This window comes from Rhinatrema bivittatum, chromosome 10 (genome assembly GCF_901001135.1).
Source record: "Rhinatrema bivittatum chromosome 10, aRhiBiv1.1, whole genome shotgun sequence".
NCBI classification, from domain to species: domain Eukaryota; kingdom Metazoa; phylum Chordata; class Amphibia; order Gymnophiona; family Rhinatrematidae; genus Rhinatrema; species Rhinatrema bivittatum.
The window spans coordinates 94,678,462-94,697,176 of NC_042624.1; the positions used below are offsets into that span (position 1 = coordinate 94,678,462).

Here is an 18,715-nt window from a genome sequence, read left to right on the forward strand (position 1 = left end):
CAGCCCTTTTGCAATTATAGTGTATCTTTAAGTTGCAAGGGCTTTGCTTCTTTCTTTATGAATAAAAATAATGATATCTTTAAATACATCCATGGACATGCTGTCCCTGGAAGGCTCAGCTTAAGATTCCACATTAGAAAATGGTGGTCTGGGTTTATATAACTTATTATCTCAGGCTTCCACATGGGGGAGCTACTAACCCACACTAGCTACTTTTCTATTCCCCACTATACCAATTATATACTCCTTCTGGTTTCTGGTAGAGATCTGGTAGGGTCTCTATACTAGCAGAGATTTAGTAACGGCATCTGCTTTGAAAGCAGAACCAAGCTTTTAGTACCAGGTATCAACTAGATAGTCCATGGAATCATTAAAAAATACCAGGGAGGTAAGATGTATCTACTCAAGAAAACTTAATAAAGATTAAAATAATCCATTTTAGTCTGCTTTGAATCTGACTTCTCTTTAAGGTGTTTACTCTGATTTAGTAATATTGATGCAGGTAGTCACAGATTCAAATTGGTCAAGGACAGTGTAGGTCTTTGCCTATACTGACTGTAAGCACAAATCCGTGCTTCATTTAAATGATCCATGATAGATGAACTTGGCAATCTGATTCAAACTATGAATGTTCCAGATTTATCCAAACCTATTCCTGGCCCAGCCTGGTTTGACTTGGATAATCAATCCCACCCAGCTCATTTTGGGGGGGGGGGGGGGCTTGGATTTAATACCGACTGGGTCTCCCACTCCTGAAAGAGGAGCCTAGACAGATGCGCTCGTGCACCACCTGCTACAAAACTATCAGGGATCTGGTACTCATGACAAAAAGAAAATGAAAGCAATATACGGATGGTGACAATGTGAAGCCGTAAGATATTAAAACTGTTGATACTGGAGAAGAGAGTCAAGTGAAGGATACAAAATCCTTTTTCAGAGAACAGTTTCCAGAAGGACTAAGAGTTAAAGGCGCTCGCATAGGGCTGCCAATAATTGCTGTCTTTTTTACATCTCTAGCCTCATGGCAAACAAATCCGCAGGGCGATACATTTGCTGATAAAAACATAAGGGGCTCTCATACACCACTGCCATGAGCCTTTCGCCCTGAATTGGAACGGATTAGGTCTTCTTCATTCCCCATCCCCCTTCACCCACCTTTTTTTTTTTTTTGCAGGCTTTGAGCATAACGAGCAAGATCGTTCTGGAACATCATAAAATGTCAAATGAAGGCATTCATCATCAAAACCTAGAAGCCATGGGGGTGGCCGTGGCTATGAGGGAACGCTGCACATCAACAAGGGCCGAAGGTGCCAAGCTGCACGTGACAGTGCAGGAAGGGCTGAGACATGAGGGGTCACGCGGGCTGCTACTGTCTCAGTGCCACACAGCGCTTTCAGAAACGAGTGCAAAGATTAAAAAAAAAACAAACCCAAAAAACCTTTTGGAGCCCCCCTGCATTCAAGAAGCAATTGACAGAAATATTGTTAATAAAAGTTTTGTATTAAATTGTCTGCCCCGAGGCCAGAAGGAATCTCTCTGGAAAGTAAGAAACCAAGAACATCATTTTCATTCCTTCCATGTAAGTGGGAAGGGGGAAATTAGAAAAAGCTTTAGAAGAGGCACATAATCAATTCTGGGTATTTTTTTTTTTTTTTTACCAAGCAGATCTGCAGACCTGCTCCCTGCAATGTCTTCTGGGGCCATTGGCAAGCCAGGCTGAATACATGCAGGCTCCTGTCCCCATAGAAATAGCTCACATATAATATTCCTTTCTTCCTGTAATAGATTTACTGCAACAGATACTTGAAAACCACTTTTATGAAGACTCCTTTTTTTTTTTTTTCTTTTCTTAAACTGAAGAGGAGCCAGACATTCTTCACACTCAGGCCTATCCTGTAAAGTGCGGCCGCGTTTACCCTGCTCCTAAGCCGCTTTTAACTCACGTTCCGGCCGTGTTAGCCCTTCCTGCGATCCCGAATCCCCTTTAACCTACTCCTACCGCGTCCTAAATTCCCCGGGTAACCCCTTCCGCCCGCGGCATGTATATTGCATGCAAACGAGCGAATTAGCTTGATATTGCATGCAAACGAGCCAATTAGCTATTCCCCTAGCATCCCGTAACCCGCGCCCCGACTAACGCTACCTTTCCCTGCCGTTTTGTCGCGCGTTTAACCTGCAAACTTACCGCCTACCCTGACCCAGGCGGTAGAGGCATGGGTAAGGGTAGGTGGCAAGCTTTCCCCCAGCCCCCGCTCACCTGCCCCGGCCGCGATCATGGGTGCCGGTCTCCGTGGCAGCCCCAGTCCTCTCCCCTCCTCCCGAAGCCAAAAAAAAAAAGCTTTTTTTTTTTTTTTGGCTTCGGGAGGAGGGGAGAGGACTGGGGCTGCGACGGAGACCGCTTTCCCCCGTGCAAGTAAGTTGTTTCGCCGCTTGTCTCTTCTCCCCCCTCCCGGAGCAGGGCGCGAAAAGCTGCCTTGCTCCGGGAGGGGGGGGGGGGGGGAGAGATGACAGCGGCGAATCCAAAAAATAAGCGAAAAAAACTTAAAAGCTAAAAGTAAGTTGCTTCGCCACTGTCATCTCTTCTCCCCCCCCTCCCGGAGCAGGGCGCGAAAAGCAGCCTTGCTCCGGGAGGGGGGGAGAGAGATGACAGCGGCGAAGCTTTCCCCCAGCCCGGACGCCGGCAAAAAACTTACTTTTTTGCAGCCAGCCATGAGCAGGAACACGATCTGGCCTGCCTTAGCTCCTCCCGACAAGATGGCCGCCTGCACGAGGAAAGTGTGCAATTGGCCGCTGAAGACGTGACGTCACGACATCACGTCTTGAGCGGCCAATTGCACGCTTTCCCTGTGCAGGCGGCCATCTTGTCGGGAGGAGCTAAGGCAGGCCAGATCGTGTTCCTGCTCATGGCTGGCTGCAAAAAAGTAAGTTTTTTGCCGGCGTCCGGGCTGGGGGAAAGCTTCACCGTTGCTAGTGTCCCCCCTCCTCCCGGAGCAAGGCGGCTTTTCCGCCCTGCTCCGAGAGGAGGGGGGACACTGAAAAGTCGTTTCGCCGCTGTCTTCGCCGTTGCTTCGCCGTTGCTTCGCCGCTGTCTTCGCCGCTGCTTCGCCGCTGTCAGTGTCCCTCCTCCTCCCGGAGCAAGGCGGCTTTTCGCGCCCTGCTCCGAGAGGAGGGGGGACACTGACAAGTCGTTTCGCCGTTGTTTCTGCGCTGTCGCCGCCGTTGCTTCCTGGTATCTGTCATTTCAAATGACATTTGAAATGACAGATACCAGCGTGGCGTGAAGCCTTAGGCCCGCGCACCCAGGATCCTGTATAGGCGCTCTATCCAGTATCCTGGGTTGCGCGGGCCTAAGGCTTTTCGGACGCGGCTTACATTTACATATAATTAGGCTTCAGGATCGAGCGGTAGGTGAGCTGCACTGTGCGGGCGGTAACCGCGGGTGCCGTAGGCACTAACGCAGCTCTTCCTACCGCTCGGTACTGGATAGGCCTGACTGTCTGCAGTTTCATCTTTAGTACCATGCAAGTCTTACAGGGACTGATTTCACTCCAGCTCCAGGGACTGGATTAGAAGTCTCCACGTCATGGCGCCTATCGGATTCCGATGAATCGATGAATTTTGCTGCACATCTTGGTAGTGGCTTGTGACCAACACGAAGAGAGAGAGAGACTGAGTCAGTGGGGGGCGCCGGCTCGTTGCTCCTCCTGTTGCCAGGTCGGATCGGGGCACCGCAGGTCATCGGTGGCTGGTGGTTTTGTGTACGCTGCAGGTGGGGGAGCAGGAGCAGCCTCGGCTGCAGTCAGGGGGTCACAGCGGTGAGGCTACGGTGGGGCGACTGCAGCAGGCTGGTGTGGAGGCAGTGGGACCGTGGTGGTTCGACAGGAGTGGTTCTGAGGTTCTGGCGTCCTGCGCTGCCAGTAGAGGTCACATTCAAGGACATAGGCACAGTGGCAGGCTCTCACTGCTGGTACACATGAGCCAGTGGTGGGTGGGGGAGGAGAGGAGGGGGATTGGGCAGAACTCAGGACAGGAAGGCATGCGAGCTTCACTGCTTCAGAGGTCTGCACCAGACTGTAGGACAATTGGGCAATGCCAAGAAAATTCGGATCCTTAAGAGGTATGGGGGGCTATTGATAGACCAGCAGGGATACACAATGCTGCTAGGAAGGGAAATGCTACTTTTTGAGTTGTACATGTGGCTCTTTATGTTTAATTTTTATTTACCTCTTTTCCCACATAAGGAACGTTGCTTTGCAATGAATTAATGACCAGGCATCCAAGATAGCAGGGCTCTTACAGTATCAGAAAGCGAACCCGAGCACCCCTTTGAAGGTTTCCATTCACCCTTCACACTCTGTGACAATTTTTGACAGACTATTTTGGAAAGGCCTATCCCACCCTTAGTATTCTTGTCTTTCATCTCTTTGTCGCTTCTCACCACAGTTTCAGTAGAAATTGACTTCCAGATAACATCCTCAACTTCAAGAGTCCTAGACTGGAAACAGCTACCAAATTTGACTTCAGAAGTACATAAGTGGGTGCTGCTGTTTCCTCGTGAGAGAAAAATCTTGACCGAAGTGATGGGGCTAAGGAAGGAGAGACTTTACCAGGAAGAACGGAAATGCTGACAGGCCACTGCTGTAAGAAGAAAAACATGAACAGCAGCGGGACAGACGTGGGAGCAACAGGAGTTTCAAAGAGACAACAAGAAAGCACCCGAGTAAACTCAGCTCGCAAATCCAGTCGCTGGTAACCTCTTTCCTCACGGAGTTGATTTTAATCTGGTAGTAGAACAACAGAATCCTTACACACACAATAGCCCTAATCCAGACAATGGTGACCCTGCTGATTGCGGCACAAAATGAACCCAAGGAATCAATGATTTAAAGATTTCAGAGTGTAATTTGCTTTGGAAATGCAGCATGGATGTTTTAATTTACAAGCCTACAATGCACAACCAATTGATCATGACTGTGCCTCCTAGGGAGAAAAAAAAATGGCAATTTTAAAAAATACAAAGCTCTGACAAATTATAGAATTTTTTTTTTGCATCTCACCAGCAGTCAGGCTAAACTTCGTTTTACTATCTGTGAAAATAACTTAATTGGTCTCATCTGTGCGTGTGTGCATATAATTCTCAGAAATACTCCCAGTCCCATGCACAGGCCCCCCGAGGTAGACTGAGAGCTGTGAAGTCTCAAGGAGTGGATAAGACGAAGGAGCAGGGAAGAGGGCTCTTGATTCCTTAGAAATGAGGGAACATTCTGGGGAAGGGGAAGCCTGTCCTGACAGGATGAGCTCCACCTTACCTGCAATGGTATTAATAGGAGAGAGAGAGAGAGAGAGCAGCCTTTAAACCAGATCATGGGAGAAAGCAGACAGTCGTTCACAAGGCGTGGTTCAGAGTGAGCTATCTTCAAAGGATAAAAATCGGGGAAAACAGAATATCCTAATAGAGAGAGGATGTGGAAAAAGGTTAGTGCTGACATTGCAGACGTTACCAAGTACTTTCAAAGCAAACTTCTGCACATAAGTTTGTTTTGAAAATACTTGGGTGATTAGCCTTGTACCTACCCATATTCACTCACATAAAGTTACCCCTCCCCTTCAAAAGGCATAACTTATGTGTCTACACATACGTGCTTTGAGGGTAACTTTCAAACAGCTCTGTGTGGGCCCCATATTTGCATGTATATGGCCAGATGGAGATCTACATCCGTATTTTATATGCTACACATACGAGGTATGCACAGATTATAATATACACACAATATAAAAAAAATATATTAAAAAATATATAAAAGAAAACCTCAGATCTACTGATTTCTATCAAACATCTCCTAAATTCCCTAAAACTCATAATCAATTTTGACAAAACCGAAATTATTCTGATGGATAAAAAACAGAATTCAGTTCCTCCACCCCTGTTAATTCCAGACAAACATATGACATCTATAATTCCTACCACCCACACCAGGAACCTTGGAATTATCATTGACAAAGACCTATCCTTTAAGAACCACATCTCAAATAAAACCAAAGAAGGATACCACAGACTCCTTACCCTAAGACATCTTAAACCATTTCTCAACGCTGATGATTTCAGAACCGTCCTTCAGCTTCTTATCTTCTCCACCTTCGACTAATGTAACTCCCTGCTAATGGGAATACCCTTCTCTTCCCTCAAACCACTCCAAATACTTCAGAACTCCGCTGCTAGAGTCCTAACTGGATCAAAAAGAAATGACCATATTACGCCCATTTTATCCTCACTTCACTGGCTCCCTATTACTGCACGAATTGCATACAAATCCATGACTATCATCCACAAAATCCTTAACAACGATCATCAAGGCCTAAACACCCTTAACATAACTCTTCAAAACTCCTCAAGAAATCTACGATCCAATAACTCAAACTACTTATTAATCCTCACCATCAAAGATGCTCATCTAACATCAACAAGAGAGAGAGCCTTCTCCATCGCCTCCCCCAATCTTTGGAACACTCTACCTGAAGACCTGAGAACTCAACACAACATAAAAACCTTCAAAAAAGACCTAAAAACTTAACTGTTTCGCAAATTTTTCACGGACCCCCAATAATCTGCTCATACCAACTCTCAAATGAACTAAGAACTATAATTTACTATCTAACTCATTTCCCTCCTCTTCCAACCTTACATTACTCCCTAGAATTGTTATTCTATGTTTTACTGTAATGTTCACTATGTTATAATAATATTTCAAAATTTCCTTGGATATATTTGTTCACCATGTAAACTGTTATGATGGCTTTACCGAATAACGGTATATAAAACTCTTCAAATAAATAAATAAATAAATAATCACAAACCACCAAAAAGAGAGGGAAATAGAATATAATTCTATTACTCAAAGATCATATACAAATGAGAGACAATATCATCAACAGATGCTCTAAGGTATTTTAATCTGTCCCTCGCCCACAATGGGCCGCAGGCAGTCGTCAGCCTTATAGAGCAAATTTTCATTTAATCATTTATTGTCTCTCATTGTAATTATCTCAAAAAGAATTTAATTTTATTTTAAAGTGCTGAAATAGTCTTTATTAACACATCTCTTGTAGCAAAAAATTGTGCAAAAAAGCATATGTCTACCGCATATGTCTACCCCAAAACATGCACGTGTATGTATGGTTACGTGCGAATACCTGCAATACATTTAAAATGTGTATTTTTCCTACCTATTTAAAAATATGCGGGCATATATTTTACACAAGACAAAAATTGCAGCTTTCTCGCGTAAAAACCCTGTCTACTCACGGAAGTTGGATATATTTTAGAACATGCGTGCATAAATGAAATTGCCAGTTTTCCGAAACCTCGACCATCCAGTCCTCCTCCAGGTCATCGAGGCCCTCCTAGTTTTTCACTCTGAACTCCCCCCCCCCCAGTTGACCCAGACCTCCTGCCCAACCACTAGTAAACAAAAGAGGAGTCTGATATCAGCTGCGGAAGAAAATTAGCAGGTGTAAAACTACGCAAATAAGTTGACAAACGAACACAGGTCTCATAAAATAGCAACATGTGCACATTGCCCTTGGCTCCATCCCTTTTCTCACATGTAAATGTGCATAAGACCAAAAATACACAAATACTTTAGATGTTTATAAAATAGCGTATGTACGCATATATGCTAATTTTACCCACATAACTGTGTCAGAAATGAACCCTATTCTATTTAGAATCGAAACTTTTGCACTTAAGTGCCAGCTCTGCCCAACACTACCCCACCGAACACCACTCCTCGGTATGCGTCAAACTGGGTTACTTGAGTATATTTTTACGCGCACTGAGCCTGGTTCAGTTTTAGAACAGGAGAATATAAAAAAAAAAATAAGTGTACAATTCAAAATTTTCCCCTAAAAAGGGAGATCAGGATACAATGAGAACATTTATAATAAGTCAAGTAAAAGGAGCAGTTGCTAGGATTAAAATCTGCCTGAGGCATGGACATTGTTTAAAGGATCTATTTTTAAGAACATAAGAAATTGCCATACTGGGTCAGACCAAGGGTCCATCAAGCCCAGCATCCTGTTTCCAACAGAGGCCAAACCAGGCCACAAGAACCTGGCAAGTACCCAATCACCAAGAAGATTTATTCATTTATCTATTTATTTGTTTCCCGCACTATCAGTCCTAAAACATAAAGGGGCGGATTTTAAAAGATTTACGCGTGTAGGGGGGGTTACGCACGCCGAGCCTATTTTGCATAGGCCCGGCGACACGCGCAAAGCCCCGGGGCGCACGTATGTCCCGGGGCTTGAAAAAAGGGGCGGGGCGTGGCCAGAGGCCTCTGTAGGGCCACTTGGCCGGCAGGCACAACTTTTAAAATAAAGGTTGTGGGGGGTTTAGTTAGGGCTGGGGGGCGGGTTAGTTAGGAGAAGGAAGGGAAAGGTGGTGGGGGGGAACAGGGAAAGCCATTGGGGCTCCCCTAGGGCTCTGCACGTGCAAGGTGCACTAGTGTGCACTCCCTTGCACGCGCCGACCCCGGATTTTATAACATGCGCACGGCTGCGTACGCATGTTATAAAATCTACGCCCGCGCGTAGGTATTAAAATCTGCCCCAAAATTTATTGACAAAAACCTTCCGCCTGACACAGGAGCCCATATCATCAAGGCTTCTTCAGCCGTATTGAGCCCATAAGTTCATGGATTACATATTCAGCAGCCGAATGTCTGCGTAAACACTAAGGAGGTAATTTTCAAAGAGAAAGGAGCATAAAAAGTGGCATACACGCATGTAATTAGCCCGTACTAGCATAATAGCTACTTGTATGCATGGACTTCACATTTTGCGCACATATATGCATGTATAAAAGGGAGGGGGGATCTAGGGGCGTTCTGGGTAGAGATCAACAGTTCTGCGTATAAGCTGCTATTTTAAAAGCCGTGTGCGTAACATTTGGCACCTTGTGTAATTTTACGTCTGCTAATTATCTGGCATAATTGACATCAGACTTCTTTATTGTGTACTATTGGCTGGGTGAACTGGGAGGGAGTTCAGGCGAAGAACCTGGAAGGTCTTGAGGTCCCGGCGATACGGAGGAGTAATTGGTAAACTGACTGATTTCACTGACGCGCACACGCTTTAAAATATGCTGATTTCCATGCATAAAATGGGTTTTATGCAAGCAAGTCTTACTTTATTTTTGCAGGTAAAATATACTCGTATGTTTTTTTAAATATGTAGGAAAAGTATGCACGTTCAATGCATTAAAATACTCACTTTCAATGCCTTGCATGCATTCACACATAATTATTTTATAATATGCACGTATATGATACACCTGGGTTATAAAATACTATTGTAGATCTATGCGTGGACATATATGAGCGTATAATATACGCCGTATATGCCACCACACACAGCCGATTGAAAGGCATCCTCTGAAGCTTTAACTTTCTTCCTAAATGTTCTTACACAAGTCTCTATCCTTAAATCATCTGGCAACATATTCCAGACTGTTGGGTTCGCTACTACAAATGTCTTCTCCCGAGTCACTCATGCATCCGTTCTACTGACAGCATGGCTAACCAATTTTTCTCTTGAGATCATAACAGGCGCAGATTTTCAGAAGTGAACTAATGCTAAATGGTTCTTTGGCATTCCAAGCCTTATATATTTGCATAAGAATCTTAAACTGAATGTGCCATTCTACTGGGAGCCAATGCAGAGTGGGTAAAATAGGGGATATATACGAGTGCTGCCCTTTTGAACTACTTGCAATGCTTTTAGCATTGATGCTAGCAGACAGACATATATTCAGAATTGCAGTAGTAAAGTCCAGAGATAACAAATGTCTGTAATATGGTTTGAAAATCCTCTGGCTGCAAAAATAGTTTGTTTCCATAGTAAGCGTAACTTATAAAATGTGCTCTCTGCAATGGCTTTCCCCTGGGGTCATAAGGATGTGCCTGTGCAGAAACTGGAAGGAATGGTTTTTCCATTTGAAAAAAGGGAGGAATATCTGAACAAGGAAATCTGGCTAGCAGTATTAAAGCTGTCTTATTCACATTCAGCACAAATTTATTTGTGATCATCTATTGTCTTACAGGGTATGGAGAAGCAGTTTTAAAAAAACCCACTGAGACAGAAGCACATCGAAACCATGTCAGGTGATGATTTTGTTGAAGAAGTAGCAATGGAAAAGTATTGGGCACCAACGACATAGGAAACTGTAGGAGAGAGGTTCTGGAAGCCAAATTTAGGATTTTAGGTAGGAAGCTGAAATACAGAACCTCCAGGGTGGCATTCTCTGAAATGCTCCCTGTTCCACGTGCAGGTCCCCAGAGGCAGGCAGAGCTCCGGAGTTTCAATGCGTGGATGAGATGATGGTGCAGGGAAGAGGGATTCAGCTTTCTAAGGAACTGGGGAAACTTTTGGGGAAAGGGGAGACTTTTCCGAAAGAATGGGCTCCACCTTAACCAGAGTGGAACCAAGCTGCTGGCGCTAACTTTCAAAAAGTAGATAGAGCAGCTTTTAAACTAGAACAAGGGAGAAAGCCGACAGTCACTCAGCAGTGCATGGTTCGGAGAAATGTATCCTTGAAGGATACTAATGAAACAGGAGAGTTAGGGCATCCTAACAGCGAGGTTCCATTAAAAGCAAACATAGTCCATATGCCTATATGTAAAAAATCACCGAAGCTAATGATTTCCGAATTATCCCAAACAACCGAAAAGCAGGTTGTTAAAACAAACAAAAACACACTTTGAAATGTCTGTATGCTAATGCCAGAAGTCTAAGAAGTAAGATGGGAGAGTTAGAGTGTATAGCAGCAAATGGCATCACAGAGACTTGGTGGAAGGAGGATAACCACCAATGGGACAGTGCTATATCAGGGTACAAATTATATCGCAATGATAGGGAGGATCAACTTGGTGGGGGTGTGGCACTTTATGTCTGGGAGGGTATAGAGTCCAACAGGATAAAGATCATACAAGAGACTAAATGCTCAGTAGAATCTATATGGGTAGAAATCCCATGTGTGTTGGGTAAGAGTATAGTGATAGGAGTATACTACCGTCCACCTGGACAAAATGGTCAGACAGATGATGAAATGCTAAGAGAAATCAGGGAAGCAAACCAATTTGGCAGTGCAATATTAATGGGAGATTTCAATTACCCCAAATGAAGAAGGAGCGAACCCTTGCACATAAGCAAGTATCACGCAGCAACACTGGTGCAAGATCAAAATTTAATCACCACAATTTCTATGGTGGTTATTAGTAATTCCAATAATGGGAAGACTCAATTTTTATAGTGGCAACTCCATGCGTTCAACAAAACAGAATTCGAACAGGTCCCCCGACACGGTCCCGTGTTTCGCTGGGCTGCTTCGGGAGGGACCAGGGGTATATTTTAATCTAAGACATAAAACAAATATCAATGAGTATAAACAATGGTGAAGAAAGGCTACACAGTACCGACCTTTACAAATGTACATACCTTTATGAAAATACCCGGAGCGCGCAAGCTCACACAGGTGTAGGGCATTTAAACACAGAAAAGGCGCGAACGTGACAGCTCTCGCGAGAGCTGTCAACTTACAGCTGGTCTCGGCGGATCCGCACAGTGAATACCCATCTAATAAAACAGGTTCCACTCAATTTCTTTATTGAGGCCAGAGGGGGCTACCGTGTCTAGAATAAAAATCCATCTCTGCTCCCTCCTGCCTAGGATCTCGGGGTAGTTGCCTCCCCGGGGAGGGCGGCGCACAACCTCGATCACCAGGAAGGAGAGATCAGAGATGGTATGTTCGCATTCAAGCCAGTGGGACACCAGGGGTTCATCAAGTCTGTGTAAACGAATGTTAGAACAATGTTCAATTATTCGAGTTTTTAACATGCGTGTGGTTTTTCCCACGTAGAGCAACGGGCATGGGCACTTCACAATATATATCACCCCTTTAGTGAGACAGTCCGAGGAAGAGCGAAGTTTGAACACCCGCCCCGTAAGTGGATGTGTGAATTCTGACATATTGGCTGTGTGGCTGCACATAGTGCAATGACCACAAGGACCATGTATTCCTAAATTGTCAGATGAATCAATGAATGGGTAAGTATGCACTAGCCTGTCTCGTAGATTTCTGCCACGCTTAAAAGTAAAACGAAGCGGGCCACGTAACAGTTCTGTGAGTGAAAGTGCTGACCAGTGTCGCCGTATCGTCTCAGCAATGGTGCTCCCCATTATTGAAAATGGCAAAATACAGTTGTTAGATTCATCAAGCGAACTAGAGGATGGTAAAAATAGCCAGTCCCGATTCGTGTATAGCGCTCTCTTAAAAGCTCTCTTAAAAGCTCTCTTCACTACCCTCTCCTACAGTTTCCTATGTCGTTGGTGCCCAATACTTTTCCATTGCTACTTCTTCAACAAAATCATCACCTGACATGGTTTCGATGTGCTTCTGTCTCAGTGGGTTTTTTTAAAACTGCTTCTCCATACCCTGTAAGACAATAGATGATCACAAATAAATTTGTGCTGAATGTGAATAAGACAGCTTCACTACACTAGCCACGGTCCAGAAAACGGTTGATCATTACTTTTGCCTGTGTTAAAAATTCCAGGCAGGTGGAGCATAAGCGGCGTAAACGTAAGAACTGGCCTGTTGGGATATTGTTGCGCAAGGCGCGAGGATGACAACTCTGATACTGTAATAGAGTGTTCCGGTCAGTGTGCTTACGATAAATAGATGTTTCAAAATGCTCCTGACCTGCAGTAATCAAAATATCTAAAAAAGCGATTTTCCAGCGGTGAATACAAAAGTTAAATTGTATATGGGCATTGAGAGAGTTGAGCCAATCCAGAAAACAATAAAATTGTATATCTGTGCCCATCCAAATCACCAAGACGTCGTCAATGTACCTACGCCAAAGGTAAATGAATTTGGACCACTCAGATGAATAAATAAATTGACTCTCAAAATTATCCATAAAGAGACAAGCCAAACTGGGGGCCATAGTGGCCCCCATAGCTGTGCCTTTAATCTGTTTGAAGTATGAATCATGGAACTGAAAAAAATTCTCAGTGAGAGCTAGTTCAGATAACTGCATTAGAAAAGAAGTAGGTACACGATGAGGTCGTGGGCGTTTGTCCAAAGTGTGTGAGATCACTTGAAGTGCTTCAGTCTGAGGAATATTTGAATATAATGAGATAACATCAAGTGTGACAAAAAAGAATGGGTTAGGGGGAAATGGCAGTTCAGATAATATGGAGATCAAATGAGTGGAGTCCCTCACATATGACTGAATTAGCGACACAAAAGGTTTTAGGAAATAGTCCACAAACTGGGATAAGGGTTCAAGAAGAGAGCCAATGCCCGAGACGATAGGACGACCAGGCGGATGCGTCAGCGTTTTATGGATTTTGGGTAACGTGTAGAACTGTGGCGTGACAGGATGTGGGGTGGTGAGAAATTTCCCTTCTTTAGTTGTAATAATATGCCGGTCTAATGCTTCCTGAACAAGTTGTTTAATAGTACCCTGTAGTTCTTCGGTGGGATCAGTCAATAATGGGCTATAGAATTCACGGTCACTCAATTGGCGAACAACCTCAGTGTCATAATCAGAACGGTCCTGGACGACGATCCCGCCACCCTTGTCCGCTGGTTTAATCATAATGGAATGATCCCTGCTTAAGGACATTAAAGCATGTGTCTCGTCTCTAGTCATATTGTACCGAATAAATCGTTTGGATAAAAAGATTGTGCGTACATCCCTACTGACTAGGCGTTCGAAAGCACCGAGGGAGACATCAATAGGGCCTGGGGGGATCCACCGAGACCGCGGGCGCATAACTGACATATCCGTAGATGTGTCAGTATCCAAAAAGAATAATTTAAGTATCAGCAAGCGAAAAAAGCGGTGGAGGTGTGTGAATACATCAAATATATCACCCTTAATCGTGGGGACAAAGGAAAGTCCCTTCTCTAAAACCCTTAATTCACATTCAGAAAGACCATGTGAGGATAAGTTGAACACAGTCTCCCGGTTTACTGCCACGGATCCGCTTGTGATCGTGTTACACGAGCTGGTCTCTGTGCTCGCTGGACTGTTATAGTTCCCTTCGCTCGCGATCCCCGGTGTTGCGTTGACCGTGGCCCGAGTCTAAAAAAGATGCCGCGATCGATGCATACCGAGAGGATGCAGAGAGTCCCAAAGCAGAGTCGGAGGAAGTTTGACCAGTCTGTTCGCTGAATAGCGGTGCGCCATCTTGAGGTTGTGGTCCGCGATTCCAACGCTGAGCCCCTCCCCGAGGGCGTTGTGCTGCCTGCTCTTCTGATGAGGAGTCTCCTGACGAAGAAGAGTCCTCGGCAAAGGTAACCTTCTTGGCAGGTTTCTGACTCATCCATCTGAGACAGGCTAGTGCCTGTCTCAGATGGATGAGTCAGATGGATGAGTCAGATGGATCCATCTCATCTCGGATGAGATGGATGTCTCATCCGAGACAGGCTAGTGCATACTTACCCATTCATTGATTCATCTGACAATTTAGGAATACATGGTCCTTGTGGTCATTGCACTATGTGCAGCCACACAGCCAATATGTCAGAATTCACACATCCACTTACGGGGCGGGTGTTCAAACTTCGCTCTTCCTCGGACTGTCTCACTAAAGGGGTGATATATATTGTGAAGTGCCCATGCCCGTTGCTCTACGTGGGAAAAACCACACGCATGTTAAAAACTCGAATAATTGAACATTGTTCTAACATTCGTTTACACAGACTTGATGAACCCCTGGTGTCCCACTGGCTTGAATGCGAACATACCATCTCTGATCTCTCCTTCCTGGTGATCGAGGTTGTGCGCCGCCCTCCCCGGGGAGGCAACTACCCCGAGATCCTAGGCAGGAGGGAGCAGAGATGGATTTTTATTCTAGACACGGTAGCCCCCTCTGGCCTCAATAAAGAAATTGAGTGGTACCTGTTTTATTAGATGGGTATTAACTGTGCGGATCCGCCGAGACCAGCTGTAAGTTGACAGCTCTCGCGAGAGCTGTCACGTTCGCGCCTTTTCTGTGTTTAAATGCCCTACACCTGTGTGAGCTTGCGCGCTCCGGGTATTTTCATAAAGGTATGTACATTTGTAAAGGTCGGTACTGTGTAGCCTTTCTTCACCATTGTTTATACTCATTGATATTTGTTTTATGTCTTAGATTAAAATATACCCCTGGTCCCTCCCGAAGCAGCCCAGCGAAACACGGGACCGTGTCGGGGGACCTGTTCGAATTCTGTTTTGTTGAACGCATGGAGTTGCCACTATAAAAATTGAGTCTTCCCATTATTGGAATTACTAATAACCACCATAGAAATTGTGGTGATTAAATTTTGATCTTGCACCAGTGTTGCTGCGTGAGATTTCAATTACCCCAATATTGACTGGGTAAATGTAACATCAGGACTTGCTACAGACATTAAGTTCCTGGATGTAATAAATGATTGCTTCATGGAGCAATTGGTTCAGGAACCAACAAAAGAGGGAGCTATTTTAGATTTAATTCTTAGTGGAACTCAGGATTTGGTGAGAGAGGTAATGGTTGTGGGGCCACTTGGCAACAGTGATTACAACATGATCAAATTTAAACTAATAACTGGAAGGGGGACAATAAGTAAATCTTCAGCTTTAACACTAAACGTTCAAAAGGGAAACTTTGATAAAATGAGGAAAATAGTTAGAAAAAACTGAAAGGTGCAGCTGCAAAGTTTAAAAGTGTTCAACAGGCTTGGACATTGTTTAAAAATACAATCCTAGAGGCACAGTCCATATGTATTCCACACATTAAGAAAGATGGAAAGAAGGCAAAACGATTACCGTCATGGTTAAAAAGTGAGGTGAAAGAGGCTATTTTAGCCAAAAAAAAATCCTTCAAAAATTGGAAGAAGGATCCATCTGAAGAAAATAGGATAAAACATAAGCATTGTCAAGTTAAGTGTAAAACATTGATAAGACAGGCGAAGAGAGAATTTGAAATGAAGTTGGCAATAGAGGCAAAAACTCATAATAAAAACTTTTTAAAATATATCCGAAGCAAGAAACCTGTGAGGGAGTTGGTTGGACCATTAGATGACCGAGGGGTTAAAGGGGCTCTTAGGGAAGATAAGGCCATTGCAGAAAGACTAAATGAATTCTTTGCTTCAGTGTTTACTAATGAGGATGTTGGGGAGATACCAGTTCTGGAGATGGTTTTCAGGGGTGATGATTCAGATGAACTGAACCAATTCACTGTGAACCTGGAAGATGTAGTAGGCCAGATTGACAAACTAAAGAGTAGCAAATCACCTGGATGGATAGTATACATCCTAGGGTACTGAAGGAACTAAAAAATAAAATTTCTGATCTTTTAGTTAAAATTTGTAACTTATCATTAAAATCATCCATTGTACCTGAAGACTGAAGGGTGGCCAATGTAACCCCAATATTTAAAAAAGGCTCCAGGGGCGATCCGGGTAACTATAGACCAGTGAGCCTGACTTCAGTGCCGGGAAAAATAGTGGAAACTATTCTCAAGATCAAAATTGTAAATGTTTATTGTAAAGCACTGTTGAAAATTCTCAAGATCAAAAGCACTATTGTAAAGCACTATTTATATTAATATATTAATATATATATTAATATAAATATATAAATATATATTAATATATTAATATTATATAATATTGTAAAGCACTATTGTAAAGCACTATTGTAAATTCTCAAGTTCAAAATTGTAAATGTTTATTGTAAAGCACTGTTGCATATGTTTGTTCTAGTTCACACAGCTGCAATGTTTCTGTTATCTGTGAACCGATGTGAGGTTACTAAACAAATGTCGGTATATAAAAACTGCAAATAAATAAATAAAATAAATAATAAATAAAATTGTAGAGCATATAGAAAGTCATGGTTTAATGGAACACAGTCAACATGGATTTATCCAAGGGAAGTCTTGCCTAACAAATCTGCTTCATTTTTTGGAAGGGGTTAATAAACATGTGGATAAAGGTGAACCGGTAAATGTAGTGTATTTGGATTTTCTGAAGGCGTTTGACAAAGTCCCTCATGAGAGGCTTCTACGAAAACTAAGAAGTCATGGGATAGGAGGCGATGTCCTTTCGTGGATTACAAACTGGTTAAAAGACAGGAAACAGAGAGTAAGATTAAATGGTCATTTTTCTCAGTGGAAAAGGGTAAACAGTGGAGTGCCTCAGGGATCTGTACTTGGACCGGTGCTTTTCAATATATAAATAAATGATCTGGAAAGGAATACGACGAGTGAGGTTATCAAATTTGCGGATGATACAATATTATTCAGAGTAGTTAAATCACAAGCAGACTGTGATACATTACAGGATGACCTTGCAAGACTGGAAGATTGGGCATCCAAATGGCAGAAAAAATTTAATGTGGACAAGTGCAAGGTGTTGCATATAGGGAAAAATAAACCTTGCTGTAGTTACATGATATTAGGTTCCATATTAGGAGCTACCACCCAGGAAAATGATCTAGGCATCATAGTGGATAATACTTTAAAATCGTCGGCTCAGTGTGCTGCAGCAGTCAAAAAAGCAAACAGAATGTTAGGAATTATTAGGAAGGGAATGGTTAATAAAACAGAAAATGTCATAATGCCTCTGTATCGCTCCATGATGAAACCGCACCTTGAATACTGTGTACAATTTCGGTCGCCGCATCTCAAAAAAGATATAGTTGCGATGGAGAAGGTACAGAGAAGGACAACCAAAATGATAAAGGGGATGGAACAGCTCCCCTATGAGAAAAGGCTGAAGAGGTTAGGGCTGTTCAGCTTGGAGAAGAGACGGCTGAGGGGGGATATGATAGAGGTCTTTAAGATCATGAGAGGTCTTGAATGAGTAGATGTGATTCGATTATTTACACTTTCGAATAATAGAAGGACTAGGGGGCATGCCATGAATTTAGCAAGTAGCACATTTAAGACTAATCGGAGAAAATTCTTTTTCACTCAACGCACAATAAAGCTCTGGAATTTGTTTTCAGAGGATGTGGTTAGTGCAATTAGTGTAGCTGGGTTCAAAAAATATTTGGATAAGTTCTTGGAGGAGAAGTCCATTAACTGCTATTAATCAAGTTGACTTAAGGAACAGCCACTGCTATTAATTGCATCAGTAACATGGGATCTTCTTAGTGTTTGGGTAATTGCCAGGTTCTTGTGGCCTGGTTTTGGCCTCTGTTGGAAACAGGATGCTGGGCTTGATGGACCCTTGGTCTGACCCAGCATGGCAATTTCTTATGTTCTTATGAGACATCTAATGCCCCTGATTTTTTATCTCCTGGTCCACCCTCAATTCAGCCCCAGCCCCGGCAGCAGCACTCAAGGATCTATAGAAGGGATCCTGCAAGGCATCACAGGGGTGGAGGCACTTTACCAGCATTTTGTAGAATCCATTCACCGTCAAAAGGTCATCAGTAGGAGGAAGGTAGGAGCTACTGGGACATATTTCAAACAGTGGCATGCGCCATCATTTGCAAAGACAACCCCTACTGGTATTGGTTTCAGGGAAGGCTAGTATTAGTTTGGAGATGCTGTCCTCGACTCTCAGCAGCTGCAGCAGGTGCAGGGGAGCCACAAAAAAAGGAGAAGTCCACCTCCCAAACTGAGTCCCTTGACTCCTTCCCCCACTGATGTGACAAGCCAGCAGCCCCCTCTCTCA

The 18,715-nt window shown here is 43.7% G+C and overlaps 1 protein-coding gene across 7 annotated transcripts in view; it reads right to left on the minus strand.

Annotated features, from left to right (window-relative positions):
• LOC115100289 (serine/threonine-protein kinase TNNI3K) overlaps positions 1 to 18,715 on the minus strand; it is a 220,788-nt gene that overhangs the window by 127,266 nt on the left and 74,807 nt on the right. The window lies entirely within an intron of this gene.